The sequence below is a fragment of the Cervus elaphus genome, chromosome 12 (assembly GCF_910594005.1).
Source record: "Cervus elaphus chromosome 12, mCerEla1.1, whole genome shotgun sequence".
NCBI classification, from domain to species: domain Eukaryota; kingdom Metazoa; phylum Chordata; class Mammalia; order Artiodactyla; family Cervidae; genus Cervus; species Cervus elaphus.
Window position 1 is genome coordinate 48,209,749 of NC_057826.1, and position 21,410 is coordinate 48,231,158.

Genomic DNA, 21,410 nt, shown 5'->3' on the forward strand with positions numbered 1-21,410 from the left:
AGGGGATGGAAGTGCCATTCGTCTCTGTTCAGTGTGAAGGGAGGTTGTAGAAAGTAGAGAGAGTGAAATAAGGTCATTTTTTAATCTCCCTTGGCACCTGGCATAGTGTCTTACATATAGTAGAGTCAAATACATATTTGAAGTACAACTGTTTCGATCAAGACCCAAAGCAACTTTATGAAATGCCAAAACCTAACCAGGCAGCTCACATCAGCAAGAAAGTAGACCCTGCTGAAATTTTTATTTTGCAAATAAAATATGGCTGCCATTACCTGATTTTCCCTTGAGCTCCCAGAATCTAATTCATTGCTAGGAATCAACCTGAGTATGCAACTTTCTCCTCCTTATCTGTCTCATACTGAAGGGTGATGTGCCAAGTTCTGGATAATAAAGCTGAACAAGGTTTTTCAACTAAAGGTAGAGCAAAGATAGGCATCACTGTCACTGTCCTGAGTTAGCTGTGTTTGTAGATGTGGCTTCAGTGGAGAGCTATCTGGGTGTCCTAAAGTCTGTGAAGTACAGAACGAAAGTTATTTTTTAAGCAAAAGAAAGTTTTTTGAATTAGAAAACTGCTATCTTAGTGGGAGGGAGGCCCAAGAAGGAAGGGATATATGTATACTTAAGGCTGATTCGGGTTGTTATACAGCAGATGCTAACGCAACATTGTAAAGCAATTATCCTCCAATTAAAAATAAATTAAAAAATAGAAAAAAAATTGCTGTCTTACTTACGTCACTCTGATAATAGAGCAAAACCACAGATAGTGAGATAGAGATTTCGGACCTGACTGGCTAGTATTGGTAGAAAGGTGTAAATGTGCCTACTGGGAAGCGAAAGAATTATATGTAGTAATCTTTTCAAGCACCGTTCTCTTCCACTTAGAAAAGCAGAATACTGTGGGTACTGAAAAGCTTTTTATTGGGAGAGGTGGGGGGAGGGGAAGTCGGGTGCTACCCATATGTTGGCCTGGATAGTCTTCATAATTCCCTCGCTTAAGGGTTCTCTGTCTCTGTGTTTGATTCTTGCAAATCAAAGAATAAATGTTGTAACTGACATTTCCACTGAGTAGCTTTTAACTTTTATACCCTTGGGTTTTAGCATTTAGTCCTGTCATGGCCACCGGATGCCCACTCGGTTCAGACAATGATGATATCATTGAGCTGTGTTAAGATCATTTCCTTTGGAACAAAATGAAAAACTTTCTGTGCTCACAATTGGAGGAAAATGTAAGGTTTTAGTAGGTCTCCTCTGCTACAGGTTGAAAAAGAGTCCATGTTTGAATATCATCCACTCGGCTGTTCAAGTGTGCTATGGAAAGGTTCCAGTTTTTGAAATGTGAAAGGCAAACATGCCTTTTCAGTGTGTGTTCTTTTAATGGGCCCTTGGAAATATTCGGAAGAAGAGTAGCATTTCACACCTTTGTTGGGATTATTTATTTTGGGATCAGAAGAGCTTGGGATCATTGGCACATTCTGTTCTAGAGGGACTGAAATTACTTGTGAGAAGAGGGAGGGGTTTGGAAGGCTTGGGTGTTTGTGTGTGCATGTGTGCACCTACAAATCACAAATTTGCATATTTACTTGACATGAAATTAGTACACAGCTTCCTCTGGATATTAGACAATCTATCCTATATCTGCATAGTCTGTGATTAAGGTTCACAATTTTAGATGAATTCTGTCTCTTCATCTGAAGATTCAGAAGTGATGGTAGGAACACTTTCATAGCACTCGGTAGTGCCTGGCACTTTTATGCACTTAATATCTATTAACTCATTTACTCCTTTTAATAACCTGATTATTATCCCATTTTCCAGTTGAGGAAAATGAAGCACAGAGAGATTAAGTAACTTGCCTGAGGTGGTAGAGCTAGAAAGTGGTGGGGCTCAGTCAGGATCCAGGTGCGCTCACTTTCCGTAGTTGAAAGCAAAATAGAAGTTAATGGAAGCAAAAATTCATGATATGTTGCTGCTGCTGCTGCGTCGCTTCAGTCTTGTCTGACTTTGTGTGACCCCATAGACGGCAGCCCACCAGGCTCCCCCATCCTGGGATTCTCCAGGCAAGAACACTGGAGTGGGTTGCCATTTCCTTCTCCAATGCATGAAAGTGAAAAGAAAAGTGAAAGTGAAGTGGCTCAGTCGTGTCTGACTCTTAGCGACCCCATGGTCGCTACCAGGCTCCTCTGTCCATGGGATTTTCCAGGCAAGAGTACTGGAGTGGGGTGCCATTGCCTTCTCTGCATGATATGTGGAGTCATTCCTAATCTTGGTTGATCTTCTAAATTGGAGACTATTCTCCGTTTAGTGTTTCATTTCACTAAAACTGTCTTGTATAATCTGAGTCTCTTGCTTCATGACCAACATTTTAAATTACTTTTATACAGCAGGCCTGTACTTTAAAAATTATTTTAGTTGTAAATCTGAAATATATTAAAGGGCAGTAAATTTAGCCAGTCAACATAGAAAATCTTTTAACAGAGAGTGACTTGTCTCCTGTCTTTCCTTAGGAAAGAAAGATGAGCTCTTTCAGTCCCCAGATGACTCCTCAATTTAAAATGAGTTATTCCACTGGAATAAAAGCCTTTCTCCTCCTGCAGAAAGCAGCTACTACTTTCCGAAGTTAAAGCCATTTTTCTCTCCAATAGTCTGCGATTAATCCTGATGTGTACCTCCTGCCAGTCCCTTTCCTTTGAAACCTCAGCAGCAGCATAACTAGTGATTCCTCCTCCTCCTCAGGAACAGTGCTTGTGGTTGGTGTCTGGCACAAACCATTTCTGAAAGCCTAGCTCACAGCCTGCCCTTCTGGCCTGGAGTAGTAGATAAGAACAGGTACCGGGAGAGCAATGCCCGCTGGTGCATAGTAAGACCCAGGGGATGTCTGTCCAGCTTCTGTTGTTACGTATTGAGCTTTCGCCTTCTGCTGGTGACTGTGTTACACACTAAATGCATCGCCTTGTTTAATTCTCATCCCGTTTACAGTTTAGAAACGGAAATTTAGAGGAGTTAAGACATTTGCTCAAGGCCACAGAGCTAGTGAGCTTCCTTAGTGGTCAGTGGTAAAGAATCTGCCTCCCAATGCAGAAGAAGTTTGATCCCTGAATTGGAAAGATCCCCTGGAGAAGGAAATGGTAACCCACTCCGGTATTCTTGCTTGGGAAATCCCATGGACAGCCGATGGGGTTGCAGAAGAGTTGGACATGACTGAGTGACTGAACAACACCCAGCTAGTAAGCAGTTAGAGCTATGGTGCAAACCCAGTTTATTCTTCTTTTTTTAAAGTAGGAAGCACAAATATAAAAAATGTTTACTGTCTTCCAGAATTTTTCTCTTGCTTCCTCCCAGTCATTGTTTTTCCACAAAGATCAACGGTATCCAGTTTCTATCACCATAGGTAAATTTGACTGTTCTTGAACTTCATAAAAATGGGATCTTATTCATATAATATGTACTCGTTTAGTGTCTGGCTTTTTTCATTCAACACTATATCTGGAATTTATCGATGGATGTGCATATAGCAATAATCTGTTCTTTCTCATTGTTAAATACATGGCTAAATTTTCATTGTGTATTTCATTGTCTCACTATTCCTTGTTAATTGATATATCTGCTGTTGATGGACTTTTGAGTTGGTTGTAGTTCTTGGCTGTTATCAATAGTGTCACTTTCTCGTATGTGTAAGTAGGTTCTTTAGGTGTATACCTAAGAGTGGAGTTGCTGGGTCTTCCTGCATGTGGAGCTGTTGTTGATCCCAGAGTGGTTGCACCAGCTGACACTCCCACCTGGCAGTGAGTGTTTCATCGGCTCTAGTGTCAGCACTGGGTGTTGTGTGTCATCTTCACTGCGATCATTCTGGGGGGTGTGTAGTGGGACTGTGTTGTAACAGACAGTTTTGGCTCAGCAGATGCTTATTGTAAAACATTTGGAAAATACAGAAATGTTTAAGATAAAATTTAAAAACTGTTTTCAGTTCTCCCGTTAAGATACACAATTACTAATTTGAGGTGTATTTCCTTTTTATTTTCCACTACATACATGTATGTGTGCTAAACACACAATTGGAGTTGTTTTGGTGCAAGCAAGGTTCTGTTAAAGGGGGTATTTTGGGTGCCTGTGTAATGAAATAGGAAAGCAGTGAATGGAAGGCCCAGGAATAGTCTTCATGGTACTGTAAGCATGCGTCATATTGCCATTTTTCTATTATGTTTGGAGGAAGGAGGAAAGGGGAAAGGAAGCCAGCATTTGTTGTGCACCTGCCATGCCCAGCCTCTGTGGTGATGGGAAGTGCCGCGCACTTCCAGAGCGGACTTGAGTCTCGTGAGAGATGTGTAACCCACCTGGCATCCATATAATGTACATGCAGCATGTTTGAAATCAAGTATTATTTCACACCTAGTAACTGAGCCTGTGAAATACTGGACTTGTGTTGTAGTGTAAATAGAAGTTAATTAAACTGGCAAATTGTTTGCACAGTTTTTTTTTTTTTTTGCACAGTTTTGAAAGCTCACAAACCTCTATTGTTTCAGCTCACTTGAATACTAGCACACAGAAAACGACACTGAATGGAGAATACTTATTTGGTGCATAGGGTCCTTATTTGTAACAGTTGTCCTGTTTCCTTCAAATGCATTGAATCTAGCAGTTTGTTGCTGTTCAACATGGAATCTAATCAGAATCCTAAGTATAGTTCTGTATTTGAATAATTGGCATTATTGGCTGAAATGTTGGTTTGTTAGTTTTTTGAAAAGTAGAACCTCTTTCTTTGAACTGTGCTTAATCTCTTAAAGACCCAGGGTTGATTTTTGTTGCCAGTAAAAATCCTTTGGGTGACAAATAGGAAAAAAAAAAAAAAAAAAGGTACACAGTCAATCAGTAGAGATCTCTTGTCTTTCTTGTAAAAGCAGAGGGTATGGAATCTTTCTGTTGTGGATTGCAGGCCTAAGGTAAAGTTCTCAAGTTCAATTTGGATGTTTGTGGGAATTACTTTCAATATTAATGGATATTTAATCCAATGGTTTTAAAAAATAAAAACCAGAATTCATAAATTTGTTCATTAAATACAACCTAAACATATTGAGTTGGCCAAAACGTTTGTTCGGGTTTTCTGTAAGATATGGAAAAAAAGGAATGGACTTTTGGGCCAGGCCAATAGATTACTTGTAGAACATTTTGGGCAATTAGATATTTTACATTAGTTCATTTTCCTGAATTTCAAAATTTATTTTTTCAAGTGGTATGACTAAATGTTTAGCTTTTTGCTTAAAATTTCAATAGGGACACATTTCCCTGAACTACTAAAACCTAGACATGAAATACAGTTTACCATTTCATTCTTATTAATCTTATTTGTCGTGTGGCGATATGTTCAGAGACTCTTAGCGCATAGAACTTGTTTCTACGCTAGATAGTTGTGGAAGTTGCTGGGCTTTTCATTCTGATGACTGGTCTTTGTGATTCTTCTGCCATCTTCTGTAACTGATGTGCTTGTTTGATTCTGTAGCAGCTCACCCTTTTGTGTTATTGGTTCTACTTGACTTTGGGTAGGGATTTTAACTTTCAACTGTGTGTGGTTGTGTGTAAAAAGTGGAGGAAGGAGGAAGTTCGTGTTGAATTGTGTTCTGTGTTGGGTGCTGGATTGCCTGGTGCCTTAAACGGAAACCATGGGCTTCCCAACACTACGGTTTTGCATGTTCAAAGGACATTTCAGCTTCCATTTATTTTTATTTTTTTCTTATTATTGTAATTACTTGTTTGTAATCAAAACTGAAGCACTACAGAAATATATGACTTAAATGGAAAGCACCCTATTTTATCACCTTTAATTATAACTGCTTTTAAGGATTTGGTAAATTTTTTTTTAGATGTTAATGTAACTTCATACAGACAAGTTATTTTTTAGAAATGAGGCTATTCTCGTAATATATCTCTCTATACATTGTTCTGATACCTTTAAAAACAATGTATCTTGATTTATACTTTCCAAGGCTATGTATATAAATCATTAAAAAAAAAATAGTTTTCTGACATTCCATGACATGGATAATTTAGCCAAGCTCCTAATTTTTTTTAAGCATAGTTTTTTTTTTTTTTTAAATTGAACCGTGGTTGACTTACAATATTGTATGAGTTTCAGGTGTAGAGCAAAGTGATTCTTTCATACGTATGCATTCTGTTTTAGATTCTTTGCCATTACAGGTTGTTGGTAGCCAAGCTCCTATGAATGGACATTTACGTTTTTAGAAATACTTGGTACATATGAAGTTATATACTTAGAAGTAAGTTAGTGTACTTGTCTGTTCAGGGTTAATTACTAGGAGTAGAATTGCTGGATGAGGTGGTGTGTACACTTAAACTTGGAATTGTCTGCCACAAGTGTACCAGTGTGTATTTTTGTTTCCCCACTCTTATCAAAGGCAGTTTCTGCGTATCTCCTTGTATTTTTCAAAGCACAGCCAAGTGTCAGGTTTTTTTTTTAGTTTTAGCTTCTAGACAAAAGAGATGACTTTATTTCTTGGATGTAAGAGGCAAGAAAGAGGAGAAATGGATGCCTTTCTGTCAGGAAGGGAGGCAAACAAGACCAGGAGAGAGAGGAGGAAGGATGGATGGATGGAAGAGAGGGCAGCAGAGAAGATGCTGGTCTCCACCCCATCAGATCCCCTCTGGTCCTCTGGTCCCTGCCTTGCCATGCCTAACCTAGCCTGAGCGTCTTCCTTTAACCTTTGTCCCCCTTCCAGACTTTTGGTTATCTACTTATCCTGAGACAGATAACCTCTGGAGATCTGGAGCCCTCCCTACTTCCTTGAGGACATTAATCCTGGATCTTTTATTTTTAGCAACAGAAGCTAACCCTGATAGATCTAAGCAGAGACCATCTATTCAGCACCACGAGGATGCAGTAAGACTCACATGACTGGGGAGTGGGGACCAGGCTGTGGAGATGGGCTGGGACCCAGGGAGACCCAGGTAGGTAGGACCGTAGCCTGATCCCGCCAGTAGCCACACTGCTGTCAGGACAGAGGCCCACCCCCACGATGGTTGGGTGGGGGCAGAGATGAGAGTTTGGATGTTTCATTCCTACCAATTGATGGTGGAACCTGCCTCATATGGATTCGCCCACAAGTGGTCGGGAAATCCCCAAAACAGGAAGCGACTGCATTCACATGCTGACTGAAGTGTGGCTCATTGCCAGCCTCTGTTCTTTATCTCTGGCTCGTGCCTTTTGCCTCCTTCCCAGGGTCTTTGAGATGTCAGAGAAGGGGGCTGTAGATGTGGATGTATAGATGCAGATTCATGCACATGTTGTGCGTACATACTCATTTTAAACCCTTCCTCGAGTTCCCCAGTGTAGGTGGTATTGTAGCACCAAGAAGCTTGTGTCTCTGAGAGTGCTGGGTTTGTCTGCAGGGGTGGGGATTCAGCCGACCGTTGTACCATGTTTGCTGGTGGGTAGATAACTACCATTTAAGTGGATGGATCTAACCTGGAATCTAAGACCTCTGGAGGATGGTTGAATGGTCATTAGGGACCCTGGATGAGTCACATGATTGTTGTAAATTGTCTCCTCATGTTTGAAATGAAGGTTTGGATGAAATCACTGTTTTTGAACCAGACTACGCATCGGAGGAATTACCTCAATTGCTTGTGTGTGTGTGTACAGAATTTTAGGCCTTAACTCTAAACCATCTATCACAATCTCTAAAAGTGGGGAATCTTAGGGATTTGTTTTTAAAAAGCTCTCTAGTGAGTCTGATGGAGCCACTGTTCTAGAATGCCTAAGAAACTTGCCTTTGAGCTGTAATGTTTCATGAAGTATGTTCAATTCAAAGGTGGATAGTTCTGGGAAGTTGGTTTTGTTACTTGTTCATAACACCTCCAACTTAATAAAGTTTTTAGTTTCCCTGAAGTATAATATCACTTGAGCCTTCAACCCTCAATACCTTTTCTTTTTTTTTTTTTTCCCTACTACCAACTGTTAAACCTAGTAGACCTCCAAATTGGCTTATCTTCAAATTCTCTTTTTATGTGTTATGTGGCAAAGGCTGCTAATTTTACATCCAGTATCCTATCCTGCTTTCTCAGTAATCAAAAGCCTGACTTTTTGAGTACAGTAATGTGCCAAGCTAAAAGACTTTATTTCCCTGCCTCTCTTTCACCTGGCTATGGGCCAGCGACTTAAGCTTTAGTGAGTGAAAGGTGAAGTGTGATGTGTGGCTTATAAGACGGTTCCAGGGACTGACTTGTGTAGACAGTACGCCCCTTTGGCTTTTTCTCTGTCCTACCTACTGCTTGGAACATGGACACAGTGGCTGAAATCCAGCAGCCGTCTGGGATCATGAGGTAACTGTAATGTGGGAAGCCCTGCTGTAGGTTAGTGGGGCACCAAAAAAGGAGGATCCTGGATCCTTGATGCCTTTAGAGCCATGGTACTGGCCCTGAACTGCTTACTTCTTATTGTTTAAGCCGAAGTTTGTTAGCTGAACCTAACCTGATTCCTCTGCTCTGTGGAGGCTTCACAGCATGCCCTCTCCACCATTTTGAAGGTGACTTGCACATAGTAGGTGCTCTGTGTTTGACAAGTTGAATGCCCAGTGGCATTGAAGTGGGGAATTTAAAGGCTCCAGCTCCTTCACCCTCTGCCCTTCCTGCCTTAGGTTAAATTACTCATAGGAGCCTTTTTTTTTTCTGTCCCGTCCCTCAGGAAAGTATTTCCCAGTCCTCAGTGTTTAGGGCTACAGGCCCAAGTATTTTGACAAGGAAGTGGGTCTTTGAGATTCCAACTGCATGCCTGCATTAGTTTAAATGAAAATCTAAGGGTTGGGCACTTTCCTGGATCTACTCAAGAGATTGGAGGTGGTAATTCCAATGATGTCAGAAAAGGCCACCATGGAATCCTGTGCTATCATTTGGAGGCAGTTCTTTCCACTGTGCCTGCCAGGAACTTGATGTCAGAAGAGTCTTCTGAAAGTGACTCTTAAGGAGCCTTGACTGCCAGCTTTGGACAAGGAGGTCTGCCTTCTCAGTGGCAGCCTCAGAGGTGGTCTTGGCCAGACCAACCTGCCCCTGACTCATGCTGAGCTCTGTCGGCCAGGCCAACACACCCCTGTTTGGGGCCCAGTACAACGTGCTGGTTTCCTGGAAGCCTGTAGGCCAAGACTCTGCTGCTAAGAAAACAATATTATTTTTGCAGTATGGCCTAAAGGGAGCATGTTTATAACTCTCCTTCAAAAGTGAGGTTCCTTTCAAAGAAATACCAGGTTAAAAAAAACAACCAAGAAACAAACCAAACCAAAAAAAGCCAAACCCAAGAGGTGAATTAACACTTCACTGATGCCAAGGGGTTTATTTCAAACCAGATTTCACTGATGGTGGGGCTTTGGGGGCCCACCCTGTCGTGCGCCTACGGAGAGCAGGGGCAGAGGCGAACTGACACCCTGCTGTGGGAAAGTGAATTCCATGGCAAACCCTAGTGGCTCGAAAGTGTTTGCTTCTCCTGGAAATGATTATAGAAATACGCAATCCTTGAAAGGCAGCATCTGGCTGGCTGGAGGCAAGCTGGCAAATACTCAGTCTAAATAGATGGGGGTGACGTTGTGCAGAAGCAACGGCCTGAGAGGATGGCCAGGGAGTGGTGGGGCCCCTGTCCAGGAAGCCACCGTGCCTGATCCTGGTCCCCAGGTTGACTTTATTCCCAGAGCTACAGGGCGGAGGGCCCCTGCCTTTCTTGGAGGCAGATGCCTACACAGCCCAGAGCCCTGGTACCCGCCCCTGCCCCTTCTGAGGCCCCCATGGAGGCAAGCGGTCTCCCGCGGCACTGGTGGGGCCCAGAGCCCAGATGTGTTTGCTGCCCAAGGAGTGCTCTGGACCCATCTCTGCGGTCAGCCTTGACTTCTCATCGGTTTCCATCGTGATGAGAGGTGTTGACTTAGACTGTCAGAAACACCTCTTCCCCTTGTGCTTTCTCAAGGCAGCCTGGGTACTTGTTCTGTGCCTGGGATCTGTGCCTGGGACCTCCGAACTCTGCCGTGCTTCCAGGAAAGTGGCTTACGTCTGCACTCCCTTCTCCTCCAGTTTGGAGGGCCCAGCTTTGGACCTCTTGGAACTCCAGGAAAAATCCTTTCTTTTCTCTCTCTTCATTTTTGCATCTACCAGAGCAGCATCTTTTTGGATTTATGAATGTTGGAGATTTTTTTTTCTTTTTTAATTGCACATCAGATATTTTCAAGTAAGAATGCAGTTCTAATTAATTTAATGAACCTGCCATGCGTTTTCTGAACCCAAGTTTCCATGAGAGTGATGGTAATGGCATTTTGAAAGAACTTATTGAAAAATATGAGTCCTTATAACAAGTTTTTGCAGAGGGTGCATTTTCACATAAAAATACTTTCAGCAGCAGTTTTGTTTTATACTCTGCAGCCTCCTTCTGTGGTTTTGCAGAGCCCTGAGGCAACAGTTTTAAAGGCCTGGGCTTGACTTCTCTATGGGCTTTTCAGCTTTTGGCCACCTTAGGAAGGCTTAGAGAAGGCCAGATTTCTCCCAAGTCAAGAGAGTGTGGAATAAATCTCTAGAGGAATTTGGGGTGGGGTGGGTGAGGGGTATCCTGCTTTTGAATAGTTATTTGCATTCCATGGATAATGTCTTGTTAATCACTTGTAGTGGGGCCTCAAGAATCAAGTTCATTTGGAATTGAGGTAGTCTTCAGTCCTTGTAGCTGGAAGACCCTTTAAGTTTTACCTCCTCTGCTTGCTTGCTGTGCAGTCTTGCCGAAAAATCACTTGGCTTTTCTGAGCCTGTTTCCATATCTGTAAAATTTTACTGCCTGCCTTACTGGCTTTTATGTGAATCAGTAAAGTCACATTGTGTTGATGCTTTAAAGTGTAAAATGCAGTGCAAGTATTAGTTACCAAAAGATGGCTCTTTCACTACATCCATCCTATCGTTTCCATTGTCAGTGGTGACATCAACATCATTGCTCCCATGATCTCTGGGCTGGGCCACTTTCTCTCCTTCCTGGGCAGTGTGTACTGCTCTTGACTGTGCTGCTCCAGATTTGGGAGCTGTGACCTTTGCTTTTCCTGCCCTCAGGTAAGGTTTTCCTCTTCCAGAGATTCCTCTTCTGACTCTGCCTAGGTAGGTTTTCTGTAGCATTCTTGTTTTTGTAGCATTCTTGGGTTTGTAACTTGCATTCTTTAGCTCTTTCCTGTCTTTCAAGGGTGTACAGTGGGCAGGGAGGAGAGGGAGCTGACTCTGGTCTCCTGGGCATGGGTTGGGGATCCCTGAGAAGGTGGTTTGCTAATCTGACTTCTTTTGGCTCCTTCTGTGTTCCCTTCCCCCAGCCCAGACTTAGTGTCTTTTCCCAGGGTGCTTCAGAGACAGGAAAGGTCTTGGAGACTGTGGAGCTTTATCACCCCTGTAGGGGTGCAACTTACATGTAATGCAAATGTTGTTTATTCATTCATTCATTTAATACAAGTATTTACCAAGAACCCATTGTGTGCCAAGCCCTGCATTAATCCTAATGATATGGCAATATCCTTAGCACAGCGCCCATTCATGGCAACTTGAATTCTAGTGACAGAGACTTAGTAGGGGAGATGCCAGTAAACACAAATGAACAAACTACAGTATATCAGCAGATGACCAGAGTCAGAAGAACAGTACACCAAGATGAGGTGGTCTGTGAGGATGGCGGCAGGGGATGGTGGAAAATCCTACTTTATGGGAGTAATCTTTTCTGAGAGAGAGATTTTTTTCTATGAATTGATTACCAAGCAGTTGAGACCTGAAAATCTGGAGCTTGGCTATGTGGGGGAAGGGTATTGGGAAAGGGGACAGGGACACCAACGGCCCTAAGGCAGAAGGCACAGGGGCAGGAGGGTGTTTGGCGTGTTCCGGGACCAGCAAGGTCGGTGTCAGTGTAGCTGGAGGAGAATGAATGAAGCAAGGGTGTTCTATCAGTTGGGGGTGGGGCTGGGGGACAGTGCTGGACTTTGCATGTCACCTTAAGGTTTGTTGTGATGGGAGCAGGAAGCCAATTGAGGGTTTGGAGAAGGGAGTAGGTGGGAAGTCCAGTTAGGAGCCCAGAACTCTGGAATTTGTTCTGCAGTTACAGCAATGTGACCTTGTATGGTGACGTGGGAGAGTGGGGTCAGTGATGGGGCAGGGCCCTGAGGGTGGGAACAAAAGGTCTGCAGTGAGTACTTCAGGAAGCCAGATGCCTGCCAGGTGCAGAGGGTGCTCCTCTCAAAAGTGTGTTTAAAGATGCCGATTAAGCACAGGAGAGCATACTAATCAGACTCACATGAAAGTGCCGTGTAAATCTAAAAGTTATTAGTATGCGTACTGAACTTAGATCTCCTGGAGAGGGGAATGGCAACCCACTCCAGTATTCTTGCCTGGAGAATTCCATGGACGGAGAAGCCTGGCAGGCTACAGTCCATGGGGTCACAAAGAGTTGGACATGACTGAGTGACTAACACACTGAATACTTTCTGAAACAAGTAATTTTTTCTTACATGCATTTATTTATCAAAATATTAAGTATTTACCAGATAGTAGTAACCTAGTGCTTACTGTACCAATGGATAGTAGAATTTGTGACTCTTGTCATTGACGATTGGTCACAGTATAGTTGGCTGTCTTGAGACAGGAGGGAAATGGGCAGGGCACAACCTTGGAAAGAGTAACATAGCCGTTAGAGATATGACATAAACTGATTAGAACCAGTCAAGCCCAAGATGGCGGAAGATTCGACTTCTGGTAGACCTTGAGCCTCATTACATGCTGATTGTCTAAATGACACCCACAAGTGCCATGACAGTTCTGAGGCCAAAAAGTGGACGATGACCCAAATGGTGGAAATCTCTGCCCCTTCTCCCAAATATTTGGAATAATCCTCGCATTCATTAGCCTATGAAATCACCCAGCCCATGAAAGATAACCACTCCATATTTTGGGGCTCATGGATACGTGAGAAGTTTCAAAACATTCTGTTACAGCAGTGAGAACTAAGATTTAGTGTTTATAGGAGGTCTTGACTCACTTGCTATAATTTACCCTGATGTCTGGATCTATTTTTTTTCTTTGTTTTTACAAACTATTAAAAGATTCCTCATCTCTTGTTTTCTGTATCACTTCTAGTCTTACCACACAAAAAGTCTTCAAAGAAATAATTGTGAAACATAAGACTAGTGTGGATGAGATTTCTTATCAGAAAGCTCATTAGAATAATGTGTAGCCTTTTTGCTACTGAAAATAAAAGGTCCCTTTTGATAATATTTAGATTTTTAAGTTCAAAAAAGGGGGTTCTGACTGTTCATTCCATATTTGAAAGTATTATTACTCTATGTAGTATCTTCAAAAGACAAGGAACTGAGAGGGTGGGGTGGAAGTTAAATGACCTGATTACATGTCTGAGTCCTGCTGAAGTCTTAGGGATGCTCGGAAAGAAAACAGACCAATCCTTGAAGTCATTTCTGAAAGCAACTGAGGACGGAACACACCCTATTAAACATTTATTTTGGTAATGGGGAAACCGTTAAGTTTCCCTTGGGGCCTCAAGTGTTCAGGGCTGATGAAAACATACATTCATAGGCTGAAATCATTTCCTTTCTGACGGAGACCTTTGTCCTGAGTGCCTCATTCAGAGGTAAGCCTCCTTTCTGTAATATGGGAGCCCAGTTGTTGTCTTTGGACTCACTGAGTCAAGATTATTCAGAAATGTGACTCTCAAACTTCAGAGCAAAGCTTGGGCAGCCTTCCCTGAGCTACACTTCTGGAGCCTTTGCGCTTATCCATCAGTCAGCTTGGGGTGTGCTCTTAACATTGCCCTTTGACCCTTTGTCACATGTGCATTCATTGAGTGTCACTGAGTCCTAAACACTATAGAGATTAAGGGGCAGGCCCTCCCTCCAGGAGCCCCCGCACTGTAACGGGGAGGTCGAGAAGGAAGTGGACAGTCTTGGTCAGTGTTTGGGCCAAGAAGGGCACTGCGGTGTGTGGTGGGGGGAACACAAGGGAGGAAGCCTGGCTGGGGACCCAGGGAAGGTGAGTCTGAGAAGAGTGGATGTGGCCAGGCAGGCTCACAGAAGCCACGGAGTCCGGAGCCTTTGCAGGCCATTGATCCATGGTCTGTGCCGGTCAGGGGCCTGGCCTTCTATGCTGGGTGAAGAAGCTTGTATTATTATCCTGAACTCAAGGGAAGTAACTGTTTGAATACTTACGCTGAAGTGCCAATGAATGGACAAATCTGAAAAGACCACACTGATGTGTGGACAGGGGCTTGGAGGAAGATAAGAGTGAAGGCTGCAGGACAAATGGGGCCACTGCTGATCCCCGGATGAGACACACATGGTCCCATAAATTAGGGGGCTGGCGTGGGGATGGGAAAGAGCGGCTGAGATACTGGGGGGCAGGGTCGAACAGAAGCAACCCCTAACTGGGGTAGTGCAGGAGGCGGAGAGAATCTATGATGCTTCCAGGTTGCTGAGAGGGGGTGGGTCTGACTGATTCCCCATCCCATGGGAAGCCAGGCGTTCATGGAGAGGATCAAATGGTCCCAGAAACATTCTTGCTGTTAGACAGTTGGAAGGTACTACAGCAAAAGTAGGTGTGGTTCTGTGTTGAATCCACCTGGGGAGTTGTTTTTCTTCTGAGAAAAATGTAGAGAAACAAGTCCAATAAAATGCTGTTTGGTTTGAGAAACCAAACATCCAGAAGGGAGTTAGGAACAGAAAACTCCCCGAGGACCATCTTTACTGTGTGTTGCCCGGCTCGGGACTTGCCTTTCCTAGTTTGATGGGTGGTGATGACTCCCTCTGTTTTGAAAGACTCAAGGCACGAGCCATCAGCCTAGAAGGTGTTTTAGCCAAGACAGGCCAGGGCTCTGAGCAGGTTGTGCTCACCTGTTCAGGTGAGTGGAATTGTATCCTGATTGGGGGATTCCCTATTAGAGGCATGCAGATTGTATGCTGAGGAGTTAGCAGGGTCGGTAAGGTGGGCAAACATGGACTTGAGTGGGACAAACCTGGTGTCCTCAGGATCCCAGCTGTGTTGTCTGTTAGCTTGTTCAGTTCAGTCGCTCAGTCGTGTCTGACTCTTTGCAAACCCATGAACTGCGCACACCAGGCAACTAGCGGAGCTTACTCAAACTCATGTCTGTTCAGTCGGTGATACCATCCAACCTTCTCATCCTCTGTCGTCCCCTTCTCCTCCTGCCTTCAATCTTTCCCAGCATCAGGGTCTTTTCTAATGAGTCAGTTCTTTGCATCAGGTAGCCAAAGTATTGGAGCTTCAACCTCAGTTGACATCAGTCCTTCCAATGAATATTCAGGACTGATTTCCTTTAGGATTGGCTGGTTTGATCTCCTTGCAGTCCAAGGGACTCTCAAGAGTCTTCTCCAACACCACAGTTCAAAAGCATCAGTTCTTTGGTGCTCAGTTTTCTTTATGGTCCAACTCTCACATCCATACATGACTACTGGAAAAACCATAGCTTTGACTAGACGGACCTTTGTTGGCAAAGTAATGTCTCTGCTTTTTAATATGCTGTCTAGGTTGATCATAGCTTTCTTCCAAGGAGGAAGTGTCTTTTAATTGCATAGTTGCAGCCACCATCTGCAGTGATTTTGGAGCCCAAGAAAATAAAAGTCTGTCACTGTTTCCATTGTTTCCCCATCTATTTGCCATGAAGTGATGGGACCGGAGTTAGCTTGTTATATGTCTGAATTACTGAAACTCATTGTCCTTCAGTTTCCCCATTTTACTAGGTTGATAGGGAGATTAAATGTGAGCCTACGCAGGGTGCCCTAACGAGCTCCTGACCCATGATAATCTCTTGGTAAGATGTAGATTCTTTTCCTTAGTTAAGGTGGGAGCTGCTTATGTCACCATTGGACGGGAATCCTGGCTTTCTGCTTGTGACCTAAATGATGCTTGGATCCCTGAAGAGAGAGCTGTCGTCTTTTTCCTCTTCTACTCCCTGCAGCTGGTTCGGCCAGTAGTTGAAGGAGGACTTTGGGAGCCTTCCCATCACTTTTTTTTTTTTTTTCCTATTTTGGCTGCGCAGGCTGTTGGTTGCAGTGCATGGACTTCTCTAGTTGCATAGCATGGGCTCAGTGGTTGTGACGCAAGGGCTTAGTTGCTCCATGATGTGTGGAATCTTAGTTCCCCGATCAGGAATCAAATCTATGTCCCCTGCAGTGTGAGGTGGATACTTTAACCACTGGACAACCAGGGAAGTCCCCATTTTTCCTTTCTAGGCAGACATTTCTGTGTGTACATGGTGACAACATGTGTGTGTATGTGTGTGTGTGTGTGAGAGAGAGAAAATGTTGGGGCAGGTGGGGGAGTGAATGTGAGGCTCAGTAATAATAATTGAAAGAGAGGAAGAAACAAATCCAATCTAAATGTATCTGTTGCTCTATTATTTGTTAAAAACCTGTAAGTCTTGTTAACTACTGGAGAAACTAAATAGAACCTAGCAAAACTGCTTTTTCCCAAGTATGAAACTTTTGCTCCCCAATTTTATCTTGGTGTATGTGGGTGCTCTTCAATTCTTGGATGTAACATGATGCACTTGTGTGGCTTGTTTTTTTCTCTTTTGCTAAAAAGACAAAATGCAGCCCTTTTCTTAGCAAAGTTTATTGTGTTTGAGCCTTTTCAGATTCAGAGGAGAAAATGAGATTTAATTAAAAATGACAAGATAACATATTGGTGGACCTTATATTTTAAGAGTCTGAAAATAACCCGTGGCAGCTTAGAGAATACAAAGACCACATTAAAAAACCCAATTTTCGAAGTTCACTGAAATTTCTTAAATGTATACCATACTGAATGGTGCTATTGGCAATGTTCTCCTCAATATTAAAATATTACAGAAGAGTGTCATGAGTAGGGACTCCGTCTATAGACACAGAGACTTGTCTGACCAGAGTCAGTTTTCTGAGTCTTCATGAGAGTTTGAGTCCATCTTCTACCAGAATTGAGAGTCATCCTGAGCTATCTGGAGGCTCTCTTCATCCTCTCGAGGACTTGCTCACGGCTGGCTCAGCATTCATTCATGCATTCCTTGATTTCACCCACTGTACTCCCAGTGGGCAGCCCAAACCAGATCTGCTCATACTTCCGCTTAAGGAGCTTCCAGTTTGGCAGTTCTGACATTTCTGCTGTCTCTTCTGCTCCCACTGGTTTTCTTCACTTTCCTCTTCAATGTGGATACTTGCATTGGGCTTTGGCTCAGCTTCTATACACAGTTTCTTAGTATCTTGTAAATGACTCCCTGAGAGCCTCCAGGTGCTTTTCTACCTCTTCCTGAGTATTGAAAGGATAGATATTGTCAACCACGAGTTTCCAGTGCTTCTTGGAAAATTCCACCAAGGCTCACGTTTTCTGTATTTTCTGTCCATTGTTCAAAAGCATTTATAGCTTTTAATGTGGCATCCTGGGTTTCCTTTGGGGCAGGCTAGAGTTAGTTGATTTCCTTCCTCTGCTGGGTGGGCAACCAGCAAATGATGATTTGGAGTTTGTGTTGGGATGAGTCTGGTGTCAGGGCTGTGTCTAGGGTGACTCATTCAGTTCCGGTCCAGGCTGGAGTCCCTTAGGCAGTGGGCCAGAGCACCTCCCCACCGCCACCCCAACTGCAGGCAGGAGCGGCTGCACCCGGTCAGCAGGCTTATTCTCAAGTCCGTTCTGTACATATGAAAACCCAGGATACAGTTTGGAGAAGACCTTGTTCTCTGGTTGTTCTGTTATCTTTTTCCCTCTTAAAGAGTGTGCCTGGCTGTTCTCACCTCTGTGCTTCCTGTCTCTGGGTTGACTGATGTTTTCTCTGCTATGTAAATAGATGATTGTTAGTAAATAGGAGAGGGAGTCATTGACTCTCAGATTTGGAAGAGCCCTCCCTTGATGATGGTTTGACCCTGGAATCGCCTTTTAAACCCATCTGTGAACTGGCAGCCCTGCCCTGTTTACATTCCTCCACTGAAACTGTGCTGTTTACCTTCAAGCATTGCTGTTGGAAAACTGTTCCTCGCTTCCTTTGAATTGGAATCTGTGTCCCTGGCATATCTACTCATTGTTCCTTGTTCTAACTTTTGGAGTCACACACAGCAAGTTTAATCCTCTTTTCACATGACAGCCCTTCTGGTATTTACATTGGGTGACAGTTTATCCTGTTTGTAGCACCCCTTCTCCTGTACCTGGTGCTGCCTTCTGGGTTCTTGTTCCTAAAGTCACCCTGGCCAAACTTTTCTGACACTAGGCTCCTGCTGATCATCCCAAGCAGAGGGAGCTTCCAAACTCACCAGGGAGGGAGATATGATGGCACCGCTTAGCCGGGTTCATTTGGCTATGGTCACTGCTGGGTAGGTGGCACGTTTGTCCTCAGGACTCCCGGCACATTGCCCTGAGACTGTGTGCTTGGGTGAAAAGACATATTTCTGAAGTAGTTGGGGGAGTTGGTCTTAATTTCAGGGGTGTCTGCAGTATGATTAGCTGCCCTGCCCTCCTGGATCTAGATATGTAATTTTCAGAGGTCATAGCAATCTTTTGACAGTCATCTCACAGTGAACATGTTCTCAACTATTATCCCCAAGTCTTTTTTTTTTTTTAATCAAGGTTTGCTTCTGTGCCTCACCCATCCTGCAGTCAAATAGTTGGTTTCTTAAGGGCCTTCAGTTCTCCTTGTTAAACTTGATTTGTTAGGCTTGACCCTTTGGTCCAGTCTGCTGACCTGCTCAGCTCCTTAACTTTCCCACAGATTGTCTGTGCTTCCTGGGTGCCTGTGGTTTGGGACACAGGCTTTAAAGTGAGAGAGACATGGGTGTAAATCTCCTGTCCACCACCTGCTGGTTGTGTGGTTTGGGGCGAGAGCTTACTGAATCTTCTGAGGCAACTGGCAGAGCAGATTAGTGGTATCTCAAGAAATTCAAGGACAAGAGGCAGCAGGTCAGGAAAGCAGAACTGGGGGAGCTGGGGGGAAAAATATCCCCTCATCCCTGCTTTTCTCTGAAGGGTACCCCCCCACCCCTCCCCTCACTGCGTGGCATGTAGGATCTTACTCCTTGACCGGGGATCGAGCCCACTCCCCCTGTATTGGAAGGCAGAGTCTTAACCACAGGACCTCCAAGGAAGTCCCATCCCTGTTTTTCCCTGAATATTAATTTTTTTTTCCTTTTTTGGGGCCTGACTTTCCCTGCCCATTTAGGTGGTCGGTAGAATAATGCTTCCCCTGCCCCCAAGATGTCTGCACCCTAATTTGGGAACCTGTGCATGTGTCACCTTACATGGAGAAGGGAGTGGGACTAAATTAAGGAAGCTCAGGAGAGATTCTCCTGGATTATCCAGGTGAGCCCAGTGACGACATTATAAGGACCCTACGGTCCTTATAAGGGAAAGAGGAAGAAGGAGAGTAGGAATCAGAGGAGAGGCTGTGAGGATGGGAACAAAGTCAGAAGATGCTGCGTTGCTGGCTTTAAAGATGGAGGAAGGGGCCGAGAGCTAAGACCTGCAGGCAGCTTCCAGCTGGAAAAACCGAGGGAAGGGATTTTTCCATTGAAACCTCCAGAAGGAATGCAGCCCTGTTGAGACCTTGAATTTAGCCATGTGAGATTTAGCCCCCATTACAGTGAAAATAAATGTGTGCTGAAGTCAGTAAGTTCCATATGCCCTCTTGACTTCACATCTTCCCAAGGCTACCCACTCTCTTGTAGTAGCAAGCTCCCAATTACCTCTGGAGCCCCACTCTGGAGGCCTTCCCACTTCCCTCATCTGTTGTCTGCCTCAGGGCCCAGCACAGACTCTTGGTGGGTTGGGGTCTTGGATATGTCTTTGACACCAAAGCTCCCAAGAGAAACCTGATGGTGCCTTTCAGAAATCCAGCCATGTGACTGTAGTTCTGTGACCTCGTAGCTTGGCAGCCCTGCCAGAAAAGGAATAAGGCCAGTGTCCAGTGAACTCTGAGCAGGCTTACAGGTGGCTTTCTCTGTGTCCTGAGTGTTCTTTCACCGTGCCTGGATCTGCTCTAGAGCCCCTGTGTGGCAAATCTACTTTGGTTCAGAGGTTGAACTATTGCTATGTTTTTATACTTGTCAAATACCAGACGTTGGGTTAAAAAAGAAATCCACAGATATATGGTTTTGATGCCTTCTACTGTATTAATGTGTGTGTGTGTGTGTGTTAGTAGCTCAGTTGTGTCCGACTCTTTGTGACCCCATGAACTGTAGCCCTCCAGACTCCTCTGTCCATGAAATTCTCCAAGCAAGAATACTGGAGTGAGTAGCCATTCCCTTCTCCAGGGGATCTTCCCAAACCAGGGATCAGACCCAGGTCTCCCACATTGCCGGCAGATTCTTTACCATCTGAGCCACCGGGGAAGCACCTGCTGTTTTATACTGCAGTTGAATAAGTGCTTCCATATTCATGGTCTCAGTGAAGCCCCATGGTGGCCCCGTGGATTGGCCAACTTCTTTTCAGATTAAGATTTTCGTGTGTGTGTGTGTGAGTGAGGGTGGGAGTGATGACATCCAGACTCTTTACGTGGGCTGGGAATCCACCATCCCTTTTGATGGTCAGAGTCAGGGGTGGCGACATGCCCAGTCTCTCTGCGTATGTGGGCAGAGGATGTTTCTGGTTCCTTTTCCCAAGGCTATTGGAACCACAGCGTACCACTCCTGTATAGTTGTGAAAAGCAGTCTCATTTTCCCCTTAGAATTAATTCTGCCCCCCTTTCCTCACTGAAGCCAGCGTCCTCACCTGACTTCCTCTGTCCCTGCTTCTTTGCATGATCTCCTTGCATGACCAGCTGGGCCTCTGCAGGTGGTCTCCAACCAGGGAACCAGATGATTTACTAAAGTTTATTTTGCAATTAGTTGACTGTTTGGAACTAGAAGGCATCTTCCTGGGGATTCAGTGTCATAAATGGTGGCTAGATTCTAGGCCCCACCTGACATCTGTTGCTTCTGTTACATAGCTAAACTCTGGAGTAGTAAAGAGAAGGGGCTTTGGAGTTAGACAGGCCTGGATGGCTTGTGACTCTGTCACGGCTACCTGGGTGACTTTGGGCAGGTGACTTAACCCCTCTGAGCCTCAGTTGCCTCACCTGCAAAAGAGTGATAAGAAATAACTACCTGGCAGAATTGCTGAATAATGTCTGAAAAGGGTTTAACATAGTAGTTGGCACTTCGTAAATGCCCAATGATTGCTTGGTATTATTTGCCGTGCGAAGTCACTTCAGTCGTGTCCAACTCTTTGAGACCCCATGAACTGTAGCCTGCCAGGCTCCTCTGTTCATGGGATTCTCCAGGCAAGAGTGCTGGAATGAGTTGCCATTTCCTTCTTTCCATTTCAGGGATCGAACCTGCATCTCTTACATCTCCTGCACTGGCAGGTGAGTTCTTTACCACTAGTACCACCTGGGAAGC

At 44.2% G+C, this 21,410-nt stretch overlaps 1 protein-coding gene across 3 annotated transcripts in view; it reads left to right on the plus strand.

Moving 5' to 3' along the window:
• The window catches only part of CGNL1 (cingulin like 1), a 170,888-nt gene that overhangs the window by 14,596 nt on the left and 134,882 nt on the right, over nucleotides 1-21,410 (plus strand). Inside the window, exon 2 of one of the 3 annotated variants that reach the window (XM_043919011.1) lies at nucleotides 6,828-6,957. The exons of 1 other annotated variant lie outside the window; for it this stretch is intronic. The gene's annotated coding sequence lies outside the window, so the exon portion shown is untranslated. Of the gene's footprint in view, nucleotides 1-6,827; nucleotides 6,958-21,337; nucleotides 21,377-21,410 lie in introns of those variants that run through there. One more of the 3 variants, XM_043919015.1, reaches the window with a different exon arrangement.